This window comes from Podarcis cretensis (genome assembly GCF_951804945.1).
Source record: "Podarcis cretensis genome assembly, chromosome: 1".
In the NCBI taxonomy this organism is placed as follows: Eukaryota; Metazoa; Chordata; class Lepidosauria; order Squamata; family Lacertidae; genus Podarcis; species Podarcis cretensis.
The window spans coordinates 28,623,669-28,648,805 of NC_137170.1; the positions used below are offsets into that span (position 1 = coordinate 28,623,669).

General features: G+C 42.5%; 1 protein-coding gene and 1 long non-coding RNA gene across 7 annotated transcripts in view; one reads left to right on the forward strand and one right to left on the reverse strand.

Moving 5' to 3' along the window:
• Positions 1–25,137, forward strand: part of CEP128 (centrosomal protein 128) — a 199,907-nt gene that overhangs the window by 82,204 nt on the left and 92,566 nt on the right. The window lies entirely within an intron of this gene.
• The window catches only part of LOC307223160, a 38,975-nt gene continuing 14,620 nt past the window's right edge, over positions 783–25,137 (reverse strand). The window contains exons 2-3 of the long non-coding RNA XR_013842004.1: positions 13,769–13,887; positions 783–897 (exon numbers count right to left, since the gene is read on the reverse strand). This is a non-coding gene — a long non-coding RNA (uncharacterized lncRNA). The remainder of the gene's footprint in view (positions 898–13,768; positions 13,888–25,137) is intronic.

Genomic DNA, 25,137 nt, shown 5'->3' on the forward strand with positions numbered 1-25,137 from the left:
ATGGAAAAGTTATAATTCTCATCTAGAGAGGCAGTGTTTATGCTCAGCTAAGAAGAAAAGCAATTGGGAATGTAACTCAGAAACATGAAAAGTATTTTGGAATTGGAAACAGTCACACCCACTATCATTTAAACTCCCAGAAGAATCGCAGTTCATTTTGCAACTATGCATATCAATACAGTATTGAAAAAAATACTGGGGGAAAAATAAAATCCATTGAGGATGAGATGGTGCCAAGAACAATGAGTAGATTTGTGTGCTAGCATTTTTGGATGTTTTAATTTTATTTCTCCTTCTGAGTCACCCAAATGTATCATTTAGCTGTCTCATTCTCACAGTGGCATCAAGATGCTTGGGTGGTTATAATTTTTTCCCTGTTAACATTTTGTTACTAGAAAGAAATGGTAATCCAATCAGCAGTATTTGCACACATCTTTGCAAGTCTTTTAAGACTTTATGAGATCCAAATGTCACTGATTTTCTTACGCTGGAGACTGATAGTTTTCAGAGAGAGATGAAAAAAGACATGAAAGTGGAAAATAGGAACATGATTTTTATTGAGCAACTAACTAGATCTGGAGACAGGCCTGATTTCAAAGGTTAGAATTCATGTAGTTTTGCTTAAGTGGTTGTTTTATGATTGATTTAAATCATTGATTTAAAACATTTAAATGACTTCAACCACTGAGTCAAATAAACATTTAAATGACTTCAACCACTGAGTCAAATAAAATGTCTTCAACATTTTCAGATTCAGACATACCTTTAAGTAGGATGCAGGAGAATGTTAGTGAAAATGGTGGTGTAAATTGCCGGTGTTTGCTTATTCCCCCATATCTGGTACAGAAATCAGTCCAGTGAATATGATTGATATTCAGTCTGATTGTTGCTATCAGTCTGCAAATGATACAAAGCTTGATTACATACCTCCCCACTTTGCATTGTGTTTCCATTGCGCTGGATCATAGTGCATGTGGTCTATAGAAGGGAGTGGGAACCTTCTTTCTCTTGAGGGCTGCATAGAATCATAGAATCATAGAGTTGGAAGAGACCACAAGGGCCATCGAGTCCAACCCCCTGCCAAGCAGGAAACACCATCAGAGCACTCCTGACATATGGTTGTCAAGCCTCTGCTTAAAGACCTCCAAAGAAGGAGACTCCACCACACACCTTGGCAGCAAATTCCACTGTCGAACAGCTCTTACTGTCAGGAAGTTCTTCCTAATGTTTAGGTGGAATCTTTTTTCTTGTAGTTTGGAACCATTGCTCCGTGTCCGCTTCTCTGGAGCAGCAGAAAACAACCTTTCTTCCTCCTCTATGTGACATCCTTTTATATATTTGAACATGGCTATCATATCACCCCTTAACCTCCTCTTCTCCAGGCTAAACATGCCCAGCTCCCTTAGCCGTTCCTCATAAGGCATCGTTTCCAGGCCTTTGACCATTTTGGTTGCCCTCCTCTGGACACGTTCCAGTTTGTCAGTGTCCTTCTTGAACTGTGGTGCCCAGAACTGGACACAGTACTCCAGGTGAGGTCTGACCAGAGCAGAATACAGTGGCACTATTACTTCCCTTGATCTAGATGCTATACTCCTATTGATGCAGCCCAGAATTGCATTGGCTTTTTAAGCTGCCGCGTCACACTGTTGGCTCATGTCAAGTTTGTGGTCAACCAAGACTCCTAGATCCTTTTCACATGTACTGCTCTTAAGCCAGGTGTCACCCATCTTGTATTTGTGCCTCTCATTTTTTTTGCCCAAGTGCAATACTTTACATTTCTCCCTGTTAAAATTCATCTTGTTTGTTTTGGCCCAGTTCTCTAATCTGTCAAGGTTGCTTTGAAGTGTGATCCTGTCCTCTGGGGTGTTAGCCACCCCTCCCAGTTTGGTGTCATCTGCAAATTTGATCAGGATGCCCTTGAGTCCATCATCCAAGTCGTTGATAAAGATGTTGAATAAGACGGGGCCCAAGACAGAACCCTGTGGCACCCCATTAGTCACTCTTCTCCAGGATGAAGAGGAACCATTGATGAGCATTCCCTCAGGGTAATCTGCCAGGGGGCGTGTGCTAGCAGTGGATGGGCTGAAGCCAGTGGTAGTCACTGCCAGAATCAAAATGGGGAGGGTCTGCCCATTTCCCTTCCTCTCTTTTTGCCACCTTCTTCCCTCTTTAGCCCCCTGCTTACTTGGTTGCCAAGGTTGGGGCAAATTGCTATTGGCTGAGGTTTGTACTGCTCACTTGCAGAGGGCTTTCCCCTTATTCTTCTTTCCATTGCCCCATCTGTTTTGGATCCCTGGGCCCCATTTTCCCCCTCCAGCCCCCCTCCCATCAGCACTGACTTAGTCTGAAGGAGGTTCCTCACTCCTGGTCCAGAGAGGCTAGAGGCCCAACTCAGATCAAGCTTTGCAAATGATTTGATGTGTGTGGAGTGATGCAATGTAGTTGTTGTTGTTTAAAGTGTTTTCCCTGAGTCCATTCTGACTTAAGCCAGAGAGGAGGGCTTGTCCACCACTGTGTAGAATTATTTCCTCCTAATTTAAATGCAGGGACGCAGGTGGCGCTGTGGGTTAAAGCCTCAGCGCCTAGGGCTTGCCGATCGAAAGGTCGGCGGTTCGAATCCCTGCGGCGGGGTGCGCTCCCGCTGCTCGGTCCCAGCGCCTGCCAACCTAGCAGTTCGAAAGCACCTCCGGGTGCAAGTAGATAAATAGGGACCGCTTACCAGCGGGAAGGTAAACGGCGTTTCCGTGTGCGGCTCTGGCTCTGGCTCTGGCTCTGGCCAGAGCAGCGATGTCACGCTGGCCACGTGACCCGGAAGTGTCTCCGGACAGCGCTGGCCCCTGGCCTCTTAAGTGAGATGGGCGCACAACCCCAGAGTCTGTCAAGACTGGCCCGTACGGGCAGGGGTACCTTTACCTTTACCTTTAATTTAAATGCAAAAAATAGTTTTTAACGCACATGAAATTTCAGATACATATACCAGTACTGTTTTGACCTGCTAATTTTGCAGTCTTTATTAGTTGCCAGATTCTGTAGATAAGGTCTTCCACAATGTCACATTATGAATACTTAGTCCTAATCTTGTACATGGGAAGTTCTGTTATTTTCCTTCTATTATAAAAGTGATTGCTACTGTCCATTATTGTAGTTCTTAGCTTCTGCTAGTGTATGCAGCCGCCTCATTTAAACTTCATAATTATGGAGTATCCGAAGCATTAGATGTTGTATTTTTCTATACAGCATAAGCTGATGTTCATTAAAGACAATTATTTTTGCATGGATTTTGTTCTTAGTTTTTCTAAATTGCGTAAGGGAGGAGAAATATTTGTATCATCCGAGCACACTCTTTGAATCGTTAAATCTTTCATAACTGGACTGAGCATCCTTGAAGTGTAATTGACAATTAGTTTTATATTAAACTAAAACTTTTGTTTTTTAAAGAAACCTTAAGATTAAAAGAAAGCTAATCTTCTAAATTAACCAGTGTTTAAAACCAATTCTACAAAAGGAAACATCAACGAAATGTAATAAAAACAGTAAATATTCATTTGATAAGAGCAATGAAAATCCCTTGCCCTTTGATCTCCGCTAATTCATTAATTGGATTACTGTAGACAGCCTTGCATACAAAAAGTTTTCTGTGGCATAATTTTGCTCTGTTTACCTTCTCCCTCATGAATTAAAGGAGGGAAGATCTTATAGATCCTTTTTATCTGTATTGCAGATAATTTGCTTTATTGTACATATATGAATTATGCCAGTTAAAAGTTCTGTGCATCAAAATTCTCTAAAGAGGATTCTGGATGGATTAGAGAGGGGCAATTTTTGTCTGTCAGCCTCATCCCTGTGCAGATGTAACGTTCTAGATCTCTTTAACCGTGAGCAAGAATTTGCAAAGACCCACCCACAAGCTTCCTTCTTCCTGCTTTCTCGTCAGAAAACTTCCTCTTCTCTTTATAGTTTGCTTTAAACATTCTGTAGTGTTACGTTGCCATTGATGCTAAATGTGGTTGACATCTTAAGGCAGCCCTGTTTAGGGAAGTTTTTAACGTGTGATATTTTACTGTATTTTTGGTTTCTATGGAAGCCGCCCAGAGTGGCTGGGGAGGCCCAGCCAGATGGGCGGGGTATAAATAATAAATTATTATTATTATTATTATTATTATTATTATTATTATTATTATTATTATTACACTATTGGGATTCCTCATAATCAAGGCTATAATTATAGAGCACAAATCTGGTAAGCATGCATGCATCATGACTTTGCTGATGCATATGAAATGCCATAGAATACAACACCAATCCTGGCCCAACTGCACTGGCTGCCAATTAGTTTCTGGGCCCAATTCAAAGCACTGGTTTTGACCTATAAAGCCTTAAACGGCTAAGGACTGTAACACCTCAATGACTGCTTTTCTCTGTATGAACTGACCTGGACCCCGTGATCATCATCATCGGAAGCCCTTTGTATGCCCCCTCCATGAGAGGTCTGAAGTGTGGCAACACAAGAACAAGCCTTTTCTGTGTTGGCTCCCCACTTGTGGAATGCTCTCCCCAGGGAGGCTTGCCTGGTGCCCTTGTCTCCTCCCCCATCGTTCTGCCCGGACACTGAGGTCCAGCTCCGAGGGCCTTCTGCCGGTTCCCTCACTGCGAGAGGCCAAGTTACAGGGATGTCAAAGCGATAAACATCTACCTGACATTCAGAAGACATCTGAAGGCAGCCCTGTTCAGGGAAGTTTTTAATATGTGACATTTTAGTGTATCTTTCATCTTTGTTGGAAGCCGCTAGGGGGACTGGGGAAACCCAGCCAGATGGGCGGGGTACAAATAATAAATAATAATAATAATAATAATAATAATAATAATAATAATAATTATTATTATTATTATTATTATTATTATTGTTACATATCTTTGAGTACTGGGCAAAATATTTTCTCTTCTCACAGACCTTTGGCTAATTAAACAATTTATGGTCTTTTAAACTGTGTTTGTGGGGGTTATTGTTTGTTACTATGTTAGGTGTTTTGTGTTTTTGTATTGTAAACTGTCCTGTGGTCCTCGGATGAAGGGCAGAATAGAAGTTCAATAAATGAAAATAAGTACATAAACAGGATACAGTAAATTGTAGATAGCAGAATTAGTGTGAGAGGAGGGAAGGAAAGAAGCCGATAGCATGCTTCAGATCCTCTCATTGTGGGCAGCAGATCAAGAGCATCACTTCTGCACCAAATCAGATCTCACACATGCATCTTCTCTCTCTCTCTCTCTCTCTCTCTCACACACACACACACACACACACAGAGAGAGAGAGAGAGAGAGAGAGAGAGAGAGACAGACTTTCTGGACTGGAAAATACTGATTTATAAGTCAGATTGTGATCCTTGAAGAAATTAATGTGAAACATTCAGATAATCAGAAGAATTTCACTCTTTTGCAAAGTCACAACCTCCCTTAGAAAAATAATTGTCATAGGTATATATGTGTGTCATTGGAATCTCTTGCGGTGGTGACTATCATGAAAAAGTAATTATTGCCAAAGCATTCACCAGGAAGTGGGGAATCATCATCAAAACTTTATTAGCGAAGCCAACAGGCCACAGCTAGACAAGAATTAAAAATAAAAATAAAAATAAGAATAAAAAGAAGAAAAGAACAGGCAAAAGGGGGTCCGTCAGATGAACAAGTCTGTCGCTCAGATGGTGGCCCTCAATTTCACAGCTCTCTCGATGTACCTCGCGACCTTCTCTGTTATCTGGCTATCCGTATCAGATAAGAGAAAATACAGTATAATGTCTGGTGAACGGCCGGGGTTGGAGAGAATAAGTGGAGTAATAATCTCATTCCTTAGGTCTTTGTAAATAGGGCAGGATAGAAGGACATGGGACACTGTTTCCGTGTTACCATCTCCACATGGGCAGAGTCGTTTTTCAAATGGAGTCTTTTGGTAACGACCTTCGAGTACGGCAGAAGGAAGAACATCCCATCTAGCCAATGTAAAGGCACGTCTGTATTTTGGGATGGTTAATTTAGACAAATATGAGGCTGGGGAGTCAAAATGAGAAGGGGGAAAGTAGGTATACCATGGGCACAGTTTCTTTAAGATGGTCAGGTTGTTTTGCCGTTCAATGTCTTTCAGGCGCTGGCCAATTAGACTCTTTGCTTTAATGAGGCCCATTGATAGTAGGGACTGTGAATGCAAACCGCATGTAAGGAGTTTTTGATGCACAGTTTTGAACCACTTGCTTTTGTGAGAATCTTGCATTACTAGAGGCAGTAGACCAGGTGGATTTAGATTAAGACGAAGCCAGTAGTTGAATGTTCTTTGCCAAGTCTGAGTTTCTACAGATGGAAGGCAGGTCTCGAGTCGTAATGCTGCGTTTGGAACACAGGGGGGGACGCCGAATATCTGCCTTAGAAATTTAGACTGAACAGTTTCAAGACTGGAGCAGTGGTTCCCCGTCCAGATTTGTGCCCCATACAGTAACTGCGCCAAAGGTTTTGCTTGAAAAACTTCAAGGGCTGCTGGGATGTATCTGCCCCCCTTTGTGTAAAAGAAGCGGGACAGCATCTTAATACTTTGAGCTGCTTTTTCTTTGGCACATTTTTGATGGACATCCCAGGACCCGGTCGACTGGAACACGATACCCAGATATTTGAAGGCTTTAACCTGTTCAATTGTCTGGTTATCCATCCTCCAGCTGTACTGACTGTGTTTCCTTGCAAAAACCATAATTTTGGTTTTCTGATAGTTTATTGCCAGTTGCTCTCTCCTACAGTATGCTGAAAATTCACCTATGAGCCTATTTAAGCCTATTCTTGTTCGAGATAGGAGTATCGCATCATCAGCATACAAAAGTACTGATATTGATTTGTCAGCCAGTTTGGGGGCGTGGAAGTCCGGAGATGACAAACAGTTAACCATATCATTGATGTATAAGTTAAATAGAACTGGGGCCAGGATGCAACCTTGCTTGACCCCCTTGCTGACAGGAACTGGTCCTATAAGATGGCCGTTTAACGAAGTTCTTACATGCAGCACCGTGTCTTTATATAGACAGCTGATCAGGAATAATAGTCTTTTGTCTATACTTGATGTGCTCAATTTATCCCAGAGTCTTGCACGTGGAATTGAATCGAAGGCAGCCTTTAGATCGATAAAGGCTGCATATAGCACCCCGCGGGATTTTTTGGCATATTTATCAATTAAATAGGCTAGGGTGAAGCAGTGGTCTATGGTGGATCTGCCTTGCCTGAAACCCGCTTGCTCTTCCGCTAGAATAGCTTCAGTTTCCAGCCAGCTAGTTAGCTTAATATAAAGATGTTTGGCATATAGTTTGCTGGGTATAGGCAGAAGGCTGATTGGTCTATAGCTCGCCGGGTCTGGCGTAGGTCCTTTTTTATAGATTGGAATAACTATTGCCTCAGTCCAACCATCTGGAAGTAAACCCGTTGAGTCGATCCAAGAAAATAGAGACGCCAGCAGGGGGGCCCACCAGCCAATGTTGGACTTCAGAAGTTCGGCAGGGATATAATCAATCCCTGGGGCCTTGTTGTTCTTTAATTGTGCGATTAAGTTCTCAACTTCCTTAACAGTTACTGGTGGCCAGTGAGGTAGGTCCTCCAATTGAATACATAATTTGTAATGTTGGGCTTCCTGGTCATAGAACAAAGATTGAAAATGGCGCAACCACTCCATTGGTTCCACTGTACAGATGGAATTAGTACGCTCCTGGTCCAATAGACCAGATATGGTTCGCCAAAAGCAGGTGGTATCTTTCTCGTGTGATGCCTTAACCAAACTGTGCCATGCGGCTCTTTCAGCTTCCAGTTTCTTTCTCCTTAGTAATTGTTTGTAAGACCGTCTCAGATCAATATAAGCATTAAGTAGGGGGGCAGTCCCTGATTTCCTATATCTCTGGTAGGCAGTTCTCATTTGTCTCCTTGTTTGCCTGGACTCCAGGTCAAACCAGCTAGCTCCGTCCTTTGCCCTTTTTGTAGCGGCGCTATGTATCACTGTTGTTAAATGGGATTTCAGTCTTTCCAAAAGTAATTTAAAGCGTTCCATAATCACATCTACTGAATTGCCTGACACAATAGCGGAGCGAATAAGCTTTAACTCCACTGACTGAAGAAGGAGGGTTAGGTTTTCATTCAGTATTGGGGACCATTTGAGTCTTTTGGGAGCAGGTATACCCAAATTTACAGAAGGTATATATTGTGGCTCGGCAATCGAATAGTCAAAAGGCCGACCTGCGAGCTCTAAAATTAGAGGTAGGTGATCACTCAGAGTATTGTGGCCCACTAGGAACTTCCTTACAAAGCTGTGAGCAAATCTTGAGATTAGGATATAATCTATAACGCTTCCCCCAGCCTTGGAGAAATGGGTATATTCCCCGGGGCGATCCCCCTCTATGTTGCCGTTTAATATCAGCAGTTCCCTCCGTCTGGCAGCCTGCACTAAGCAGAGACCTGAAAAATTACTTCTGCTATCTTTGGACAGTCGTGTCGCACCAATATCCGTCAGTTCTTCAGGGTCCATAAATAGGTTGAAGTGAGTGTATAGACTGTTGTCATCTGTTCCTATGCGAGCATTAAAGTCTCCACACACAATAGTCAGGGCAGACGGGTAAGTAGATTCGAGAGGCTCTAAAAACGCCTCTAGCTCAGCCCATATAGCCTTGACCACGGAGTTTTTTTGGCCTGGAGGAATATAAACATTGACCAGCAAAAGAGTAGTTCTCTTGAAGCTAAGTAGAGCGGCTGTTGCTAAAGAATTGCAGCTGGGTAGGGCTGTTAGAGAGTGCGCCAGCTCCGTGGAAATGAAGCAAGCTAGGCCACCACTAGATCTGCCGCCCCTTAAAGATAGAGAGGCAGGCAGGTAGTGGCAGTTATACCCATTGAGAAATATAGGGTCATTCTGCCATGTCTCCTGAAAGAGGATGATGTCAAATTGCTTAAGGTAGCACAAAAATTGTTGAGTGTTTTTCTTGGCGTGCCAACCCGCGATATTCCAAGACAGCACTTTTAGGCCCCGGGCCCTTCGGGGAGCTGGGTCTATGTCACCACCACGTCCAGCAATTCTTTGGTGTCTAAAAAAACACACCCGTTGGCTCTTTTCGAGGATGACTGCTTGGAGAGAGTGTAGTGGTCCTCTCTTCTTGGTGATTTGGGGCTAGATTTTGGAGTTGGGGGGGAAGCTAATTCATTCGGAGACAATTTAAGATAGCTGTGCCAGGAGCTTTGAGATTTCACACCTTGATTTGGTCTTACTTTATTGTACATCACAGGGGGCTCAGATTGTAGTTCCACGTCTACGCATTTAAAGGTGCCTCCCACTGTCTTCTTATCCACTAGACATTTGGGAGATATGGGCTGCACATAAGGGTCCTTCATTGTCTCACCTTGGTCATCCTTTTTTTCTAGTCTGCTCCGAAGTAAATCGAGTCTTTTCAGGATCTCAGTTTGAGCTGGTGGATGCAGTGACCAGAATCGCTTTATCAGCGAGAGTTCTTCCTCCAAAAAGGAGTCCTCACTATCACACGTGGGAGGCCAAATGCCAGTTGGATGTGGAGCTTCCTTTTTATCATTTGATACTGTTTGAAGGAGATGATCTTGCTGGAACTTATGCTTTCTGTTTTGATGGTTTTGGTAGTTGGTTTTTTCCCTTTTGTGAACTTCCATTCCTATGCCCTTGGTCCCCATCAGAGAGGTTAAAGGTGCTCTGTTTTCAAATATTCTTAATAGGACTATTCTTTCTTTTTTGAATAGGTTTTTAGCTCTAAAAATAAGGCTGGCCAGATTATGATCTAAAAAGGTAATCAATGCTCGTACCGAGCAGTCATCTTGATGTAGATACTCTATAGCGGCTATGTCAGTTGCTTTTACTATCCCCGGTAAAATGCCTCTTATAATGGACAAAAAGTGGTCTATACGGTCCGACCCTGCATAAAATCTAGGCGGTTTAGGGTAATTAGCAAAGACAAGCTTTTGTGGGATTAGGACTAAACTCCATTCTCTTTTGGACCACAGCATCTGTCGAGCTTGAGAGGAGTGGTTCCCCTCAATAGTTTGGGTCGCCAGCTCACCTCTGTCTACAGATTCTGTGCTGGCCATAAGAGGACTCTGGGGCGATATGACTGTAGATGGATTAGTTCCTTTGTCCCCGCTCGGTGTTGATTCTTCAAAACTTGGTTTAAATTCTTTTGTGGGTGTATCTACTTTACGTGTTTCTTTGATAGCACTCGAGTTGGATTTGTTTGTTCCACTTGTAGAAAGGGATGGAAGAAGATTAAAGAGCTTCTGCCAATATTTTTTGCAGGTACGGTGAGTTGTCTTAAGCCGCCTTAGATTTTTTATATTTTTGCTTTTCTTCATCTTAGGCTCAGCTTTTTTCCTCCGGGATTTGCTGGGGAGTGGTGGATCCGGGCTGGCTAGGGGATTTGTATTCTGGACTGAAGCGCTCACATGTTGTTTGAAATTATCCACTAGGGTCAGGAGAAGCCCGTTTGTTATCGCTAAAAATTTTTTGACATTAAGGAGATCCGTAGAAATCTGGTATATCTGCTCCTGAAGATAATCACCCCGCATTTCTGTTCCGCTGTCGTTGGCTTTCAACCAATGGGTTGAAAGGTTACTTCCAAGTTCCAGCGGTGACAAATAAGGATTAGCATCAGGTGTGTTGGCTGTATTAGCCTTTGTAGCATTCTCTGCTGTGGCGAGTTCTTGGGCCAAATTTGTTGGATGGTTTGTCCACTTGTTGTTTGTCTGCAAATCCTTTAGCTGTGTTGACCAATCCAACACTGTGAGTGGCAAAGGCATAGCTACATCTAGAATACTCTCGTTCTGAGTTCTCTTACTCGAGTCTTTTTGAGGAAAGTAGCTGGTAATTTTACTTTGTCTCCTTCGACGCTCCATCGGGCTCTGTGGTGAATTAGGCAAGATTCCTTGGTCCTTGTATTTTTTCCTGGTGAGGACCATAGTGGGTATATGGGTATATATGGATATATGGTAGGGGTTGCTTGCTTGACGGTAACTTATCTTTTTGTTCTAAGCTGGAGTAAGCAATAGCAGAAATGCCGATTTGTGGACGTTGCCTCCTAAACCTCTCCAACCTCTCCAACTTGTTAGTTTCTCCAGCAATTTACTTGTTACCAGCAATTTACTTGTTAGTTTCTCCAGCAATTTACATCGGAGCTTGTGAGGTATCAGTTATTTAAAATGTTAGAAAATAGTACTAGTCCTAGGCTTTCATACTATAACTTGTTTCTTTTAAAGTTCAACTAGGACTTTCTCTCTCATTCAACAGCCTCACGGCGTAGCCAGTAAAGTAATTATCGAGTTGAACTTGCCTTGTGTTTCTTGGGGTTGTACCTACTTCAATTCCTCCCTTTTTATAGATAAAAAGCTCGGCGTCCTTCCAGTAGCTGACCTTCCAGTAGCTGACCTCCCGGTCTGCTAATTACCAGCTTCGTGAAGATCAAAAGTAGAGATAAACGGAGTTAAAAAGGGAACTTATCTTTTGTGGACACAACTCCTCTGCTGCTCCTCCTCCACTGCTCAACATAACCCAGTCTTCCAGGCGGCGTTTCTAATCAGCAGCAGGCTTTCTCAGCAAAAGGTTTGAATATCCTTGTTAGTACGTATATTGGCCATGACTGGCCAACAGTAGAGATAAAATGGTTAAAACTTCTAACAGAGGTAAAATAATTAAGAGTCTAATAAAAACAGCTATAAAAACAGCTATAAAAGGCTGTAAAAGGTTTGTAATCCAAAGGGTTCACGGAGGAGAAGTTGTTACAGCCACCATCTTGGACCGACTCTCCTGCTCTCTCATCTCGGAAGTGGGGAATCTTAAACTCCCCTCTGTTGTTTTTGTGCTTTGGGCCTGTAGCAGTATGGAAGGGAGTATCTAAGAAAGTTGCTGTTCTTTAAATTTGCAAGCAAAGTAGGAAAAGGAAGAGTTTTATTTGGAGTACAATTTGCATCAGTTTTGACAAGAATATTAAGTAGTTTAAGGTTAAATCCAGAGCATATCTAATTGGGGTTGCGCTCATTATTCACATATAACTTACCCAACAACACAACTCTGAGCTCTGATGAATGGTGTTCACTTAAATAGCAAATAGCAAGGAATTATTCCTACTAATTGTGCATACTGCTGTAACAAATGCTATATTGCACACCCATTTGCAGGATAATGCTAAGTCACTGGTGTATACTATATGTTGCAGTATGGTACACAATTAGCAGGAATAGCTGCAGACCTACTTGAATTGCTTTTTCAGAAGAATAAAAAAATGAGAGATTAAAGAATAGAAGAGAGAATGAAATGCGTATGGAAATTAACACAAGGTCACTTATCTGAAACATCTGGATATCTATGGGGAATGCAGTTTTGTTTTGTTTTTAAAGTTGACTTTAATGTTATGGGTGGCTGTCTTTTAAGTAGCCTTTCCCAATCTGGTGTTACCTCATTGGTTCCTAATTGGTAAACTGTGGAGCCCAGGGGGTCTGTGTAACCCACCCAGGAATCACTCACATAACAAAAACTACCATAGAAATATCAAAAGTAAGGGGTCCATGGCTTGGCTTTTGAAAAACAGGGGCCTGCAGTACTTGGCTAATTGAGGACCATGGCTTTAGATATTTTAGTTTAAACCAGGCAGAGGCAAACTCGGCTCTCCAGATGTTTTGGGACTACAATTCCCATCATCCCTGACCACTGGTCCTGTTAGCTAGGGATCATGGTGGTTGTAGTCCCAAAACATCTGGAGGGCCGAGTTTGCCTATGCCTGGTTTAAAACACCTATCAGCTGCACCCATCATGGTCAGGGGTGATGGGAGCAATGGGCAGAGTGTTCCCTGACCTTCCAGTTCAAAATGAATGGATATGATTCTGTGCATGCCCAGAGTGTTCAGTTCACTTACTCTGTGGCTCAGTTTCCTGAGGGCTCTGTGGTGCTTGGTTAATGGGTGCCAGCGTGCACTTCAATTAGGAGATTTGTGCTGTGCTTTGGTGTATTCTTCAGTGCCCTGCTCAGGCAGCCTCCTGCCTCACGCGGAGTACAAAATTCTCTGCCACAGGGTGTGTTGATTGATAGTCTGCAACATCGTTTAATTTAAAAGGGATTAGACAAATTAATGAAAGGATGAGGCTATCGGAGGCTACTGATCATGGTAACTCTATGCTACCTCCAAGATCTGACGCAGCATGCCTCTGAATACCAGTTACTGAGGAACTACAAAAGACGAGGTCCATTGCCTTCATGTCTGGTTTGTGGGCTTCCTAGAGGCCAATGGTGACTCCTAACTGGTCACTGTGGGGACTTGATGGCATTTGATTTCACCCAGCAGGGCTCTTCTTAAGCTCTTAAATGCTGCTGTGTATGCATAGCAGAGAACTGCGTTTGACTTTCTGACATACCCAGACCACGCCTGCTAACTGGGCAATAGTCAATAGTTTGGGATTCGACCTCAGATTGCCTGAGCCAGCTATTGCTTCATCTCCTCCCCCCCCCCTTCCCCCTACCAATTCTACAAGATCACAAGTCTGGGATGTCATTGTTTTGATGACTTTCTGGTGTACTTTCCCTTGCTTCAGAGATATTTCCAAGGTGGAAGATTTCTTTACCTTTTACTGTGGTTATCTCAAACATCTTGCCCCCCCCCCATTTTTTTACAGATAGCATACAATGTGTTTCTGTTATCTTATTTTTAACTGAGGGAAGTTAATTTCCAACAGTAAATGAAGGTTTGAAATTCTTACATGATCCCGATAGTTTTCCAGTGCGTATCCCTTTTCCATTCTCCTCCCCCATTGCAGTTCCTTCAGTGGATACCATTATTCCTTCAAACTGTTTTTTGTTTTTCTAGAACAGAGAAATTCTGTAATCAAAGAACAAGCTGTTAGACATTTTTTGTGTGTGTGTGTGTGTGTGTGTGACTCTTGGATTTATCTTTTGACACCCCCCCCCCTGGGTGTGGATTAAGTATCTTTGCATATTTTTAGAGATAGAAGGATTTTTTTCCCTGTTGTTTCACTGAGAATACTTAAATTATGTGTATTCTGGCAAACAATCAGTTGTGATTTGCTTCATGCAAATATATGTGTGTGTACCTTTGATGTCTGACATAACCAGAATTGGATATCTCTATCCTCAGGCTGAAGCAGCTGCACACAAAACTTATTTTTCAAAAGCTTTTGTATAAATTGACCATTCTTCCCTCGTCTTAAACACCGTGTGGTGTTTTTGCTTTCACAAATATCTGCTGGGGATTTTGAGATAAATCAGAACCTCTCGTCTTTAGTCAGTTTTGAGAACACTATCGTAGGCTAATGGTAGACAGGCCATAAATACCGCTTGACTCATGCTCCTTTATTAAATTGATCTTGACTCTGTCACTGGACCCCCCATTCTCCATCCCTCCATAAAAATGTCCAGCTGACTTAGCCTCTTTTTTTCTACCTTTATTGCCTTTTCAGTGAAATAAGTCTGCTTTTGAGTACCTTGCTTAATGCTGTGTCCCCAGCCCCCTTATAATATTAAACTCTTTCTCATGTGACCCTCTATCCCCCCCCCCCCGCACTTTAGCAGACTATTTGGGGAAGAGCCATAGCTCAAGAATAGAGCACATGACTGATGTCCTGCAAAATTGTAACCTGGAGTTGCATAGAAGTTGAGAGAATAGAAGAATCTTGCAGATTTTTTTGGGAGAGCAAGAGTTCCTACAGAATATAGAAAAATAAAACATTGAAACAATGTGGCACAAGGTGTTACGTCTTAAGTTCTTTCATCACGGCATCTGTTCCAAACATCATTAATTGTGCTGTGCTTGTTAGTACTTGGATAGCAATGAACTCCACACCTCAAGGTGACACAAAATGTATGGTAACAAATGTATGGTAACATATGTTAGGCAGCTTCAGCAAAACCTGTATAAAAAAGAGTGACCAACTCTCTTTCAGTTTAAATCCCCCCACAAATTTTCCTTGCACCTGGAGTTCTTACTTGGCATAGATAATGTAGAAAAGCCGCTACTGATAAGCCTGAATGAGAGGGTAATTTAGCAAAAGTGATTCAAGTGTGGGTGGAAGATTAAACTAACAGGAAAATAATGTTCTCCAGGTCCAGTTATAACCAATACTAATGTTATCTCATAACAGAATATCACAGTTTCCCATAATTTTGAGTTGTGGAGATTTTTTTTCAATAGAACTGCATTTCCCCCTAAGAAATGCTTCATCTGAATCTCCTGAGCCATCTTGAGTAAATTTGATAACCATGAGGCTGAAAGCATCCTTTGCGAATATTGTACCAGGCCATTGGGATAGGCGTTCATCTGTGGTGCATCTGAGAAACAGTTTATGAGCAGATTCAGATAGGTCGCCATGTTGGTCTGATGCAGTTGAAATATATATAAAAATAAAGAACTTGTACAGTAGCACCTTTGTTGTTGTTGTTTAGTCGTGTCCAACTCTTCGTGACCCCATGGACCAGAGCACGCTGGGCATTCCTGTCTTCCACTGCCTCCCGCAGTTTGGTCAACTCATGCTGGTAGCTTCGAGAACACTATCCAACCATCTCGTCCTCTGTCGTCCCCTTCTGCTTGTGCCCTCCATCTTTCCCAACATCAGGGTCTTTTCCAGGGAGTCTTCTCTTCTCATGACGTGGCCAAAGTATTGGAGCCTCAGCTTCAGGATCTGTCCTTCCAGTGAGCACTCGGAGACCAACTAAATTTGTTCTTGGTATAAGCTTTCGTTTATGAGCACTTAGCCAATATTCAAAGGAGAGAAACACGAAAGCACAGATGTAGAAGGCACACCCATGTAATTGGATAGAACTATTTTTGTTGGCATCTGTCTGTCTTGGGAAACAATGGAAGAGTGCGCCTTTGGGGGTGAAATCAAACTGTTGGAGAGTTACAGTGCCTGCTGCAGCTAAAGCATTGTACTGGATGGTACAGTGCATGTTCTCGTGGAAGGACACAACTCTCTTGTGGAACTCAAGTGGGTATCGTATCTTGTTGAACAGTGTGAAGAGTCCTTTTTGGCTGATGAGGTCAAAGACCTATTGATATAAGAATTAGAGGCCTCGGGTGTATACTTTGAGTATAATATGATTTTAGATGTTTTAAATGTGTTGTTTTAATTCCATTTAACCTCTTAGATTGAAAGGTCTGCTCTCGGTGTCTTTTCTAGGAGCTTGCATTTTATAGCCCCTGTGCTCTCTGTCCCATAAACAACAAGGCTAATCTATCCCTAGGAATGCTTGGGGTGGCATAAACAGATGGCTCAAATGGCCTCCAGGATGTTGTTCCAGGCCTCTCATGAATTCACACCAGGGTATTAAGGATTTCTGATTAACTGCTGCAGCCAATCAGAAGCCGTGCCCTGGCTCCCGAACTGTTTCGGGAATCAAACAGACTCCCAGAACGGATTAAGTTCAGGAACCAAGGTTCCACTTTATTGCAATAAAAATGCTGGGTCCCTATCTGGATACTGGGCCTGCCTCTTTATTCCTTGGTTCCATGTTTTTCTTTAATTTTCCCTCTCCTCAATATTGAATCAGAGGAGTGAGGAGCAAATTCTCATGGCACTATGAAGGCGATGTACAAGGGGCACCTGCAGCTGGTGCAGTGAGAAAATCATGCCACAGATAGAACATATACAGGTGAAATAGACAGGGTGGGGGTGAAGAAGAAACTGAGATCATGAAGTCAAGGGAGAAAGGTAGAGGTAGCATGCAATTGTGCTTTCTTATATACGGGTCTTATGGAAGTGGCCATCCGCTGGGACTGAAAACTCAGAACAAAGAGGTGCCAGGAGATTCAAGCTGTGGTCTATCACGGAGATAAGAAAAGCAATAAAGACAACAAGCATTGCGGCAAACGGGTTGTTGGATTCTATCATTAAAGCACACCTTACTTAGCTGATAATTAATATATCAAATCAGATATGCTGTTTGCAGGAGTGCCAACTTCTTACACAGCTGTATATGCTAGATAATGAAACATTCAAACTAGCACAACAAAAATAAAATGAATGGTGCATCCTATCTGAAAAAGGAGGGATTTTGACTAGCAAAGGAACATCAGTGTGCACATAGCTATAATTTCATACAATTTTTGCTTTCCTTGCTTATGTTTCTTGGATAGTACAGTAGTGATTTTCTCAAATTTAAAAAAGGAGGCTGGATCATTAATGTATTTATTTGCTAGGATATGTCACTCTTTTCAAACCTCTGTGTTTTTGTTTCAGACTGATTAGATCCTTCAAAAGAGAGAGATCAATTTGGGCAGGGGTAGATTTTTTTTTGGGGGGGGGTGCTTGAAAGTGGAAGGTATCCTTCAACTGTCTCAAACCTCTAAAGTTTATCAGATATTCAAAACAAACAAACAACTCCTTAGAAACTTGTCCTTGTTCTCCCCTGATTCTAGAGGGCACCCCAGAACCTCTGGAAGGTGGTAGCTCCCATTGTCCAAGATATTTGCCCCCCCCCCCTCAGGTGAGACAGGCCAAGTGTGCTCCCTCTCCTCAACAGATAAAATTTCCAGTGCATATACAGTGGTACCTCGGGTTAAGAACTTAATTCGTTCTGGAGGTCCGTTCTTAACCTGAAACTGTTCTTAACCTGAAGCACCACTTTAGCTAATGGGGCCTCTCGCTGCCGCCGCACCACCACTGCACGATTTCTGTTCTCATCCTGAAGCAAAGTTTTTAACCTGAGGTACTATTTCTGGGTTAGCGGAGTCTGTAACCTGAAGCGTCTGTAACGCGAGGTACCACTGTACCCAAATGTCTAAAGAAAGAGAAAAGCCCACAGTGACTGACTGTTCAGTGTTAGCATTTCATGAAAAGGAAAGGTTGTGTTGCATTTGTGTCTTGGGAATCTTTCAGGCAGCCTTTTTATTTTAGTGCCATGTTCAAAGCTTAATCCTTTAAATCCTTTCCTATGCTGCCAGTTTTATTAATATTTGTTTCTGAAGTAGTCATATGGACAAGAAAATGAAAGCTGTTACTGCTCCGGTATCAATTAAAGCCACATACGTTTACTATTCCCAGTACAAAACTAGTTCACTCCCATTGTGATACAGTAGAGTTGTCATTGTTAGGCACATAAGTGATCAAGCAGCATCTACCAGTATGCTCAATAAGTCTAGGTAGTGGGGTGGGAGAGCTGGGGGGGGGGGGATGCACCTAGCAACCAATGTGCTACTTTGGTTTCAGATAGTACATAGGTAAAGGTAAAGGGACCCCTGACTGTTAGGTCCAGTCATGACCGACTCTGGGGTTGGGGCACTCATCTCGCTTTATTGGCTGAGGGAGCCGGCATACAGCTTCCGGGTCATGTGGCCAGCATGACTAAGCCGCTTCTGGTGAACCAGAGCAGCGCACGGAAACGCCGTTTACCTTCCCGCCGGAGCGGTACCTATTTATCTACTTGCACGTTGACGTGCTTTCAAACTGCTAGGTTGACAGGAGCAGGGACCAAGCAATGGGAGCTCTCCCCGTCATGGGGATTCGAACCGCCGACCTTCTGATCGGCAAGTCCTAGGCTCTGTGGTTTAACCCACAACGCCACCCGCGTCCCAGTTTCAGCACCCTCTAGCATCTATGGTTGCTCATTTGCCAGAAGTAATGTATTTAGCGTTAACTCTGGAAATGTATACTCGATTCTGACCAAACTAAGCCTCCTAGAGCAAAATATGCATCAGTATGACACCCCCCCCCCCCGCATATCATAGAATTATAGATTCCCAAGGGTCATCTATTCCTTCCCTGCAAATATGATCATAAAACCTTCACCCCCCCCTTTAATCAATGATATGAGACTCTGTTTGTGTCCTGGGATTTTTAGACTCGTCTACCCATGCGCTATCTGAAACCAAAGCAGTGCATTGGTTGCCAGATGAGAAACATCTTGGCATTTTTTCCAGCCCTCGCACCCCAGTATAGCTCCCACTACAAGACACAACAAAGTACACTGATATCTGAATGTTTTAAAAGTCACAAAATGCCCTTTTAGATCTTTAGACTTTCTCAGAATGATAAACGACTTCTTTCTTTTCCTTCTTTACCTTTTCACTAGAAATAGGAAAAGGGGAAGGGCCTTAGTTTAGTGGAAGAAGATTCTGGGTTCAATTGTATGTAGTGTTTCTGGAGCCATTTTGCACATTTAATTTGCAGGTGCAGGCCTGGGCCTAAGTTTATTCCTGTGGCATGGCTGGATCATTCCAGAAAGATGGAGATGACAAGCTGGTATTGCTGTTGGTACGAAGCCAAGGAATCGCTCACTTGGAGGGTGTACAGTCTGGTTAGACTTTTTCAGTGTTAGGCCCCTAATGGCCCATGTTACCCAGTCCCAGCACTCCCCTTTACCTTCAAGCCTGCAGACTCTCTGTAACATAAGATGATCTTCCTGCTATCACAACCAATTTTCCACACTCCAGCAATGGAAGATGGACTTTGCATCTCCTCCAGTCACCAGATAACACTATGCTATACAATTTGAATTCAATTAAATCTTTTACCTAGACACTATCCAAACCTAAATCCTGGTTTTGCAGTATTCAAAACACACCACATTTCTCTTCTGCTCTCTGCCTATCCCAGGAACCTATGTGTTTTCTTTAAGGTTTGAAGCCATTTTAATTTCTTGAAGGATGGGAAGGATCCATTGCTTCTTCATGCCAGAACCTGATACTTTTAGCACCTGGGTGGAGCTTAGTCAGCCTGTAACCTCTGTCTTGGAACTGAATCTACAAGCTGACCTCATAAAGCTTGCCATACTTTCTGCACATGCTGTAGAGGCAAATGGGGCTTGTCAACCTGGGAAGGTAGTTCATCTAGGACAAGGAAAACTCTGATCCTAAACCTCCGCTGCCTTGCAGGACATCTTCGGCAGAAGAAAAGCCTAAGGAGTAAACTACACAAATCCAGAGTGGAGTCCCTAAGACAGTTGGATGGCACCTTGCACGCCTCCTTTCGGCAACTGCGGCAGCCAAGCTGCTGCCCAATGTATTGCTCTGATTTCCTTTGTACCACATCAGTGAGGCCAAGAGGGGAGTCTTGCTGTCTAGGAAGCCCAGGAACCATAGATATTTCCCAGGCTTGCGCACCAGGGAGGTCACTTTGGTGCTGCTAATGCAGCAAAAACAATGTGGTTTGGTTTCACCCCAGAGGCGCATGCCATCGTCTCTTGAGACAGACTGATGCCAACAACTACTTTTGTGACATTTTGGTTGGTTCCAATAAAGGTATTGCCCAACTGTGGATTTTGAAGTTTTAAATATTTATTTTAGTTGGTTAGAACTCTGCTGAATTCTGAAACACGATTAATTTGTCACAGACGAAGCTGGCTGACTTAATTGCTTTTCACGGATGATCATGACGTGTGCTCATAAACCAAACCAGATTATTTTCTGTGAAAGGAACAGTGAGAGCTCAAAGTTTGAGGGGTTCTGTTTGTTTGTTATTTGGTACAAAGAGTACATTTCTGTTCTTCTAGGTTAAAATTGTGAACCTTCCTTCTCCCACAGAAGAAAATTAATGATGGACAGATATTGACCTTAGTCTCTTGAAATGCTTTACTATTCTTGCATTGCAGAAGCAGTTGCTAAAATGATCACAGATAATTTTGTCTTTACTTAGGAAAAAAATTGATATCTCTTCATGTACTCCATAACTTGAATCAAAGCAGGTTTTGTTCAGAGCACTTTTTAAACATCATCTTTGTTTCTGAAAGTGTATGTAAATCTGCTGTTGGATATTTGCTGCAGGAAATATATATTAAAGGCACAAGAGCTGTGTGTCCCATTGATAGGAATTGCCTCCTGACAGAACTGCATTTACTTGTAATTTTGTGCCCAAAAAAGAACACCACTATGTTGACCGAATATTTCTGTATACACTATTCTTAAATATATCTTTAAATGTATTGGGCTTTGCTATCTTCTGCAATGGGAATCCTTCCTTTGCTGCTAGGAAAATGTGAAAAATCCTAGAAACAAGTAAGGGAAGCCTTTGTTTGGTTCCTAAAATGCCCACACTGGCTGAGTTTCCAGGTGCTGGTGTAGTTAGGAGATGCAACATGGCCTTCTCCCCTGTAGGCCCAGCTCCCTGATGACACAGGGAAGATCTATGCTTCACTGTCTTCTATATTACTAGCATATTGTAATGACTGCCCAAAGCCCATCCAAATTAAAGTTAGGATGAGAGAATATCTGTGACTCATGTCTTCCTCTACCACTACTAGATTCAGAGTCACATAGTGGAGCTGATGTCAGTTGTCCCAACTTCTCATCCAGCCATGCTTTATGGCTCATAACTGTGTGAAAAGCTGGGAGTTTGTGTACGGCCAAACACAGCAAGGATGAGCAGATAAATAGGGGTGGAGTATGGGTGTGGAGAAAACACTTTTTAAAATGAATTTACTAGACAAAGGGCTTGATTTTGATACAATGTATCAGTACGGGGAACATGTAAGGGTTGTAATACAGTTGCACCTTGGTTCCCAAACGGCTTGGCTCCTGAACAAATCGGCTCCCGAACGCCACAAACCCGGATGTAAGTGTTCCGGTTTGCAAACGTTTTTGGGAAGCCAAATGTCCGTTTCGTCTGTTGGCATTGTTTCTGGGGCCAATCAGCCAATCAGAAGCCGTGCCTTGTTTTGCGAATGTTTTGGAAGTTGAAAGGACTTCCAGAACGGATTGAGTTTGGGAACCAAGGTACCACTGTACTATGTATCTGTTGGTGACTAACAGTTGGCTGGCTTGGGGAAAACTGGGTTCTTTAAATACTGAGAAAATTGTAAAATTACACTTTTGATTGGCTTGTGGGTAGGAATTATTGAGCACTCATTGGGCAGGAAAAGTGGCCTGATGTAGGGGAGAATTCTATGCCACTCAAATAAAATTTATTATTACTATTACTATTACTATTTTATTTATTAAATTTATATACAGCCCTATACCAGCAGGTCTCAGGGCAGTTCAGATTGGTTGAAGGATAGGCTGGTTGGGACATAAATAGGCCTGTTCTGCTAGTGTTGAGAGAGACTGGAAGCAGAGATGAAGAAGAGGGAAAGAAGAGGGCACAGGTGAAGAAAAATATCTGAAGAAGACTGTGGAAGTCTGGATCTGAAACAGAAACAGGTAGATAAAGGCAAAGTGGCGCTGTGGGTTAAAGCCTCAGCGCCTAGGGCTTGCCGATCGAAAGGTCGGCGGTTCGAATCCCTGTGGCGGGGTGCGCTCCCGCTGCTCGGTCCCAGCGCCTGCCAACCTAGCAGTTCGAAAGCACCTCTGGGTGCAAGTAGATAAATAGGGACCGCTTACCAGCGGGAAGGTAAACGGCGTTCCCGTGTGTGGCTCTGGCTCTGGCTCTGGCTCTGGCTCTGGCCAGAGCAGCGATGTCACACTGGCCACGTGACCCGGAAGTGTCTCCGGACAGCGCTGGCCCCTGGCCTCTTAAGTGAGATGGGCGCACAACCCCAGAGTCTGTCAAGACTGGCCCGTACGGGCAGGGGTACCTTTACCTTTACCTTTAAAGCTGAAGACTGGAAGTGAAGCCATTAAGGGCATTAATTTTTGAGGAGAATTCTGCAAGGAGTTTCCGGAGTTGATGTGAGTAAGAATTGTCTACAGACCTGGCTCAAAAGAAACCAGCTGGCATCAACTACGTAGTGATGAGATGAGCTGGGGAAGAGGCCCTAAAGGTAATGGAGAGTTAGGTTTTAACTAGGTTTTAGTTGTGTTTTAACTAGGTTTTACCAGCCGGCTTTATGTAAACCTCTGTAACCATCAGCAACCTTACTGCATCAAATACAAGTAAATCTTCAAGAAACAGTAACAAATGGAAGTACAGGTGAAACTCGAAAAATTAGAATATTGTGGAAAATTTCATTTATTTCAGTGAAATAAATGAACTTTTCCACAATCTTTTAATTTTTTTAGTTTTACTTGTACAGCGTGCAATTCACTTTATCATACCTTTATAATTTATAAAGAATATTTTGTTACTTTTATTTAATTGTAAAAGCATGTCTGGCTGGCACACCTACTGGGATATAATTAAAGGTGTTGGTAAACAATAAAGTGGAGGCATTTGGTTGTAGTAGTAGGAAGGTGAACCAGCAGTGGTGAATAAAAACTGGTTTTCCCCCCTATAAAAAACAGGTGGACCTCACTGCAATGGGTATGAAAGAAGCAGAGCAAAAAACATACTTAAGGAAGAAAAAAGGGGGAACAAAGAGGATTACAGGGAGATAGAAGGGGAAAGGGGAAAAGTGGGTGGAGTTTAACAAGGGTAGTGCTGCAGAGAGAGCGTGCCATGGGACAGAAAGGTGGGTTATAGAAGACTGTGGGTTAAAAGAAAAAATCAAGCTAAAATTGTAGCAAAATATGCTTTTTCACAGTTAATGTTATGATATAGATTTTTTGAGTTATTAAAAATGTAGAAGTGTTTTGAGTTGTGCACCTTGGAATATATGGTATAACTATTTCTTTTAGCTTTTTTGTAATACCTTCGCCTCTGCGGACTTTTTTTTTTAAAGTTATTACAAGAAATGTGTGTTATATTTTCCTGTCTCCTGCAAACAGATGGGTGGACTGGACTAATGTCCGAACTTGATATGTAGAGTTGCGTCATGAATGTGCTTCTCAGATTTTATTGGTCTATCTTAATCTGCACAAGAGGTGTCCAATTACAAAGGATCCAACAAACAGAACATTTCAAACATGTGTTTTTTATGTTCAATCCTACATATTGCAGAAGAAAGACTTGGATCTGTTTGTAGTCTCCAAAAAAAAATTCAGACGCTAAAAAACACATCACATTCCTATTCTTTTACTCACTGCCCCCAGTCTCATTCTGTAAATGACAAAGCACTGCCTGCCATTTAAATTGTACATTTATTTCACAGTTAGCTGTTTCTGTCCACCCACACCTTGTGCACAAAACTGAGTTCCTTTTAATCCTGCATTCTAGTTTGGCAGCCTTATTTTTGTAACATTCAGTTTTTATCAAATGGTTTTATAGCATTTGCGGTGACTGTGGCTTCTGTTTCTACAAATATAGGCATAGGGTTTGTGCTAATTATTTCAAACTTAGAAGTAAAGAATTTTAAACTAATTTTTTAAAACCAAGTTTTGTTATGCGCTTTGTCTGCTTTTAAACTTAATGTTCCTGATCATATTCTGCGCTGCTCTATCCACACGGCTTAAGTTAACTTTTTCTTGCATAAAGGTAATAGCTTTCTTGGCTGTGCCCCTGGTTGGAAAATAATAGTAGGTGGCGAAGTAGCCACTTAGTGCAACCTATGAGAACTCTTTGACAGTGCAGTGGACTCTCTCAGAAGTTGGTGGGCTCTCCTTCCTTGGAGGTTCTTAAGTGAAGGTTGGATGGCCATATGTTGTAGATGCTTTAGCTGAGATGGGAAAACAAACCCCTGCTATACTCAGGTCATACAGTGGTACCTCAGGTTACATACGCTTCAGGTTACAAACTCCGCTAACCCAGAAATAGTGTTTCAGTTTAAGAACTTTGCTTCAGGATGAGAACAGAAATCGTGCTCCGGCGGCGCGGCAGCAGCAGGAGGCCCCATTAGCTAAAGTGGTGCTTCAGGTTAAGAACAGTTTCAGGTTAAGTACGGACCTCCGGAACGAATTAAGTACTTAACCTGAGGTACCACTGTACTTTCTGACTTCCCTTAGGCATCTGGTCAGTGTTAGAAACTGAAATATGAAAGCTAAGAATGAAATGGCACCTTAAACCTCGGTTACTGGCACAACAACAGAATGTCTAGCCACACTTTTTATAACAAGAATACAAATTTGAAAATGTAGAACTGCAGCTAAAATATTATGTTCATTTTTCACATGGTCTAGTCCTTCCCCTGCCCTAATACTTTTAAGAGGGTCTCTTTTCCAGTCTTCAGAGAGTAACTAGAAGTGGGGAGGCAAGAAAAGGTGCTCCTTTCCTTCTACTCTACAGTTTTAATCTGAAATCTTAGGTGCAGTACTACGCCCAGAGCTCAGAAACTGCTCGCTCTAGTGAAATTCCCTGTTGAAAAATATGCCTAGAACAATAGGAGTTTTGAACACTGTATCTGATGGGCCACTGTGAGAACAGTACATTGA